Below are 6,000 nucleotides of genomic sequence, written 5' to 3' on the forward strand. Positions count from 1 at the left end.
ATTTATGAAGGAGTCTTGGTGGGGCTGGGTTCCTAACTATGTATACTGCAGTTCAAGTTCACCAGATGCGGCTGTCTGCTCCTGTGAAGATTTACATGCTCAGGAGCTCAAAGGGACAGTTTGGCTCTGCCCTGTTGGGGCACTGGGACTTGGAATCAACGTGTGTGTTCAGGAGTACAGGGCCATTATATGTCAGCATACATTTAAAAATAGGTTCTCTTCTCACGAGCTGATTTTTTAATAGAGCCACATGTAGTTATCCATAGAAATTTGCCCACTGCTTTTCTTTGACTTTTTTTTTTTGTCAGTCTTCCTTTTTCAAGTTCTCTCTCTCCTACCACTAATTTTCTCTTCTACTTCCCGTCCCTCTCAAATCTGTGAGGACACTATTTCCTTTAGATCTGCTGCACAAGGTGCCTAGTACTCTGTCTCATTGGCATTCAGTGGTGGTTACTGAATAAATGACTGAATGAATCCAGGAATTTTAACCCATTCAAGACTGAGTTCATTTCTACTTTAAAATTTTTGTTGAAACCGTGTGATTTTAAAAAGAAACCATGTGATTTTGTAGTGCACGGCCTTTTGAATGACATGAAGGAAATAAAGCAAATATTTTAGGTAATACAGAGTTTCATACAATCAATGGGACACAATGTCCCAAGGGGTTGCTAGAATTGGTGGGAGGAAGTTAGTTTCTTTAGTTTCGCTCCTACACGGCCTTGCTAGATGGCAGCACGAAAGTGGGAAATGTAGGTGGGCATTGTATACCTACAGGTCACACCTGGGTTGAAGAATCATGGGACGTTTTGTTAGATAAATGCTCTGCCAGACACTCCATAGCCACTTTGCTAGGTTTCCGCAGTGGCTTGCCACGGCTTTTGCTTCTAAATGCTTAAAGAATGTAGACGGCAGAAGCATTTTTGTAAATCCACGTACGGTAACTTTTATGAGGGAAAGGGAATTTCAGGTACGACAGTCTCGGATAGTACACACCATCTCAGGAAAGCGTGCAAGTCCCCATAGAAGAGAACGGCCGGAACAGCAGTGCGGAACCAGCACGCAGAGACAAGAGCAGGAAATCCCAAGAAAATGTGGCCCCAAGAGGGCCCGCCGCACTTCGACGCACGCACCCAAGGGGAGATTCCCACCCTCCGCTTACAGAGCGCACCGGAAAGAGAACGCAAGGCCTGCCCTCGGTTTGCGTTTATCCTTTCTCTCCCCACTGGCTGGAGAGGCGTGGTTGAGGGCATTGGCTGATCTTATTGGCTGAGTTTAGGCCAATGTGACCTGTGTGATGTCATGCTGCGGGTGCCTAGTCTGTGCGCCAGGTGGACCTCCCACCTGGGCCTAGGTGACTTGGGTCTGAGCAAGCTCATTCTGGATTTTCCCATAGATGTCTAATTAGTGTGCCTAATTTCTTTCCAACCCCTTTATGGTGGCGTGGACAGATAATTTTCATTAGTGTAAGCATTCGGTGGAGACAACTCTATCTATCCCTATCCAGCTACTGTTCAATTTGACTTCTGTGTATTCAAATTAACACTCTAGAAGAGAATTTAAGAACGATATGACATGCCGCTGTTACTGGCGATGGTGGTGCTTGCCACTGACTCTAACTTACGGCGATGTGTGGATGCAGAATAGAAACACTCCACAGGCTTTTCATGGTGAGATCTTTCAGAAGCAGACCACCTGGCCTATCTTCCAAGGCTCCTGTGAGTGGGTCCAAACCCCCAACCTTTTAGTTTGTCTCTGAGCACATAACTATTAGTGCATCTAAGGTAAGGTGACCAGATTTTAACATTGGTAAAGGGGGACACCATTGACGGGGGGTGGGGGGGTGGGAGGAGTTCCTGATTAAAAATTTGGTCTATATGGAGCAACAAAATTTTCATAGAATGCAAAAATAGTATTGTAATATTTTTTAAATTTCAACATAAGTACAATTTACAAATATAATACATTAAAATTATGTATAGTATTACTTTATTCTTTGGCATATTTCTCATTTGAGTGAATGTTTTTAGTAGAGTGCTGTCGTTTAAAAGTTCATGAAAAATTTTGCAAGAATTTGTTAAATTATGTTTCATACATAAAATGGCTTTCAAAGTCTCAACACTTAATTGTGATTTTTCTGATGTCCACACTTTATTTATCGTAGAAAAAACACGTTCAGTCGCAGCATTAGTTCCTGGTAAGGACAGCATGTATTCCACCATTTTTAGTGCATTATTGTATGGAACATGGTTTGTTTCAAAATGATGAAATATTTCTAACCATTTGTTCTCTATTGTGATTTTTGCTGGTGCCCACGATTTAACCTTTTCCTTATCGATATATTTTTTAACAATGATACCTCATTAAAAAGATCATTTTTGGAAATATTACTATATGGGAAATTTTGAGTAATATGATCAAATGAATTTTGCACATCATTCCAATTAAGTTCTTGTTTTAATGTAACCCAATGAAAGTGTTCAATGTCATTGAAATGTACCGTCCACTCTTTTAAATAATCTATGCAGTTACTATAGAACTTTTTAACGTGATTCATGATATCTGCATGATTTATTGCACCTTGTTCTTCTAGCTGGCTTACACTATTATGGATAGTTAACGGAAGAAAATTATTTTCTAACCACTCGTGACACTGAAATTTTAAATTATTAATTTCATTTGCTACTTCGATTACTGAAATTTTGTCACCTTCAATAAGTTTTATAGCATTTTGAAAAAGAGCTGCTTGATTGTGTACAAACTCTAGCCAAATTTTTGAAGCTTCTTTGTCAAATACACTCTTCTAAAATTCTAGGACATTTATCCTGTGATAGAAAGTAGGATTTCAAAGGATCGTATATTTTCAAAATTCTTTCGACTGCTGGCAAAAGGACTAACCAGCACGTTTTACTGTATCCAAGTATTTTCTGATATTCGACTTCCACAGTTTCACAAAATTCTTTAAGTATTTGAACGCGCACAGTGTATATATAGAAATAAGAATATATTTTAATAACAATATTTTCCACATCTACAGGCAACAAATCAGCAGCCGTTTGAATGGCATTATGTATTATGTGTGCTGCACAACCAACACCAATAATGTTTTGATTAAGGTTTTTGTTTAATTTGTAAAAAATATTATTTGTACCTGTTCTCGCTTTTCCTCCAAAATTTGCATTTGTGTTGTCTTCACAATATGCAATCATTTTATGTTTTTAATTTATTTTCTAAAATAATAATACTGGAACTGAAAATTATTTCAGAAGTTTCGCTGGGCACAGAAACGAAATCTAAAACTCTAATTTTTATTCTAGTTTCCGAATCAAAAAATCTAATAATGGTTGGAAATAACTTTATATCCTTATGACTAGATGTGTCCGAATATATGGATATAAAATTATTTTTTTCTAGATTTTTGTTAAATTCTGAAAATGCATATGGAGAAAGCACATTATAAACAATTGCCTCGGATTTTGTTCTAGCACTGGCAAATTTTGGGTTGAATAACTTTTTGACAACTTGTGATGTATAGTCCATAGATCTGAAGGAATGATTGTGATTAATAGCATGAAAAACTTAAGTCCTTCTGCTAATGCTAATTTCCTTTCTTCGTCTCCATAAGTTGTTTTCCGAAAACATTCCTGTATTTTGGAGGAAAATGCAGCAGTATTTAAATATCTTTTGTGTTTCTGTGTCTCCAAGTGCTTTGAAATATCATTCTTCCAGCTGTGCAAAATAGAAAATTCACCATTACATTTCTCACATTTTACCATGTAATCACTTTTGTTTTTTTTTATAAAAGGAAATTCACTTCTTAGATCATCATTGATTTTATATTCTCTTTTCTTACTCATTATGTTAAAAGTCTAAAAAATTTTTAAATTTTATTATAAATTATTATATACATATTGCTTAAAAACATAGCAAGTAGGTACATAATTACATGACATATTTTATTGTTAGTTTATAAGTTAAATTAGATTGTTATAAAGTAACTATATTTTAAAAATTATTTTAATTTTTTTTTTTAACAATTTATTGGGGCTGATACAATTCTTTTCACAGTTCATACATATACATACATCAATTGTATAAAGCACATCTGTACAGTCTTTGCCCTAATCATTTTTTTCTCTTTTCTTCTTTTACATTTTATTAGGGACTCCAACAACTCTTACCACAATCCATACATATACATACATCAATTGTATAAAGCACATCCATACATTCCCTGCCCCAATCATTCTCAAGGCATTTGCTCTCCACTTAAGCCCCTTGCATCAGGTCCTCTTTTTTTCCCCCACTCCCTCCCCTTTCCCCCCTCCCTCATGTGCCCTTGGTAATTTATACCTCGTTATTTTGTCATATCTTGCCCTATTCGGGGTCTCCCTTCCCCCCTTCTCTGCTGTCCCTCTCCCAGGGAAGAGGTCACATGTGGATCCTTGTAATCAGTTCCCCCTTTCCAACCCACTCACCCTCCACTCTCCCAGCATCGTCCCTCACGCCCTTGGTCCTGAAGGTATCATCCACCCTGGATTCCCTGTACCTCCAACCCTCATATGTACCAGTGTACAGCCTCTGTCCTATCCAGCCCTGCAAGGTAGAATTCGGATCATGGTAGTTGGGGGGAGGAAGCATCCAGGATCTGGGGGAAAGCTGTGTTCTTCATCGATACTACCTCACACCCTAATTAACCCATCTCCTCTCCTAAGCCCCTCTATGAGGGGATCTCCATTGGCCGACACTTGGGCCTTGGGTCTCCACTCTGCACTTCCCCCTTCATTTAATATAATATATATATACACATACATATATACATATACACATATATACACATACATACACACACTTATATCTTTTTTTTTTTTTTTGCATGATGCCTTATATCTGGTCCCTTGGGCGCCTCATGATCGCACTGGCCGGTGTGCTTCTTCCATGTGGGCTTATTTGTTTCTGAGCGAGATGGCCGCTTGTTCACCTTCAAGCCTTTAAGACCCCAGACACTATCTCTTTTGATAGCCGGGCACCATCAGCTTTCTTCACCACATTTGCTTGTGCACCCTATATTTCTTTCTAAATAATAACAATACTAACTTGTATTATTTTTTTTCTCTGAATTTGCTGTAACCTAAGCCTCAAGTGTTACTTTCAAGGCCACCGCTAGACTTTTTGTCGCCACTATAAAATATAAATAATATGAGTACTGTCTGCTTAATTCAAGAAAATTTATGTATTTATGAAATAAATTACTTACCTAAATTATCTGAATAGCTGATTTGTTGACATCACTTGTTTAACTAGCACTAGCACTCAGTACGATGTGTATCATCTGAGAGACAGTTACAAAATGTTTTCGTCGTTTCCAATGTGAAAAAGTGCCATTGTTCATTAAGTCCAAACAGTGGTGATCGAATTCTAACAACTGATCAACAATGCGAACTTTGATAAGCAGTTCTCTATAATCAGTTCTCAACAATTACTTGTTATTATTAAAACTTAACATTATAAAATTAACAAAAATAATATGAAACTCATATCCTGGCGAAATAGCCACATGGCAGCCCAAAACCGTAGATTCCCTTCCCGTTCTCCCGCAGTTCCCTAGCTTGTCGTACGTTCTTTCCAAAAATCGGGACTTTTTAAAAACGCTGCAGGACGTGGGACAAATTGTTAAAAATCGGGACTGTCCTGCCCAAAGCGGGATGTCTGGTCACCTTAATCTAAGGGCTCTCCTAATACTAATACATAACCCAAACCCACTGCCACTGAGTTGATTGTAGTTCATCCCCTGTAGTGTGTTCAACCCTGTGGAACAGGCTGTAACCACTCGATAGGGTTTTCAAGGTTGTCATATTTGTGGAAGCAGATTGTGTCATCGTATTTCTGGTGAGTTTGAACCACCAACCTTGTACGTAGTAGCCTAACACTGTGCTAGCAGGCTTCCTTGTGTCATGGAGAGCACGAGATGACCACAAGTCGAGTCACCTGTTTAAGCAATAC

The sequence above is a fragment of the Tenrec ecaudatus genome, chromosome 3 (genome assembly GCF_050624435.1).
Source record: "Tenrec ecaudatus isolate mTenEca1 chromosome 3, mTenEca1.hap1, whole genome shotgun sequence".
NCBI lineage: Eukaryota > Metazoa > Chordata > Mammalia > Afrosoricida > Tenrecidae > Tenrec > Tenrec ecaudatus.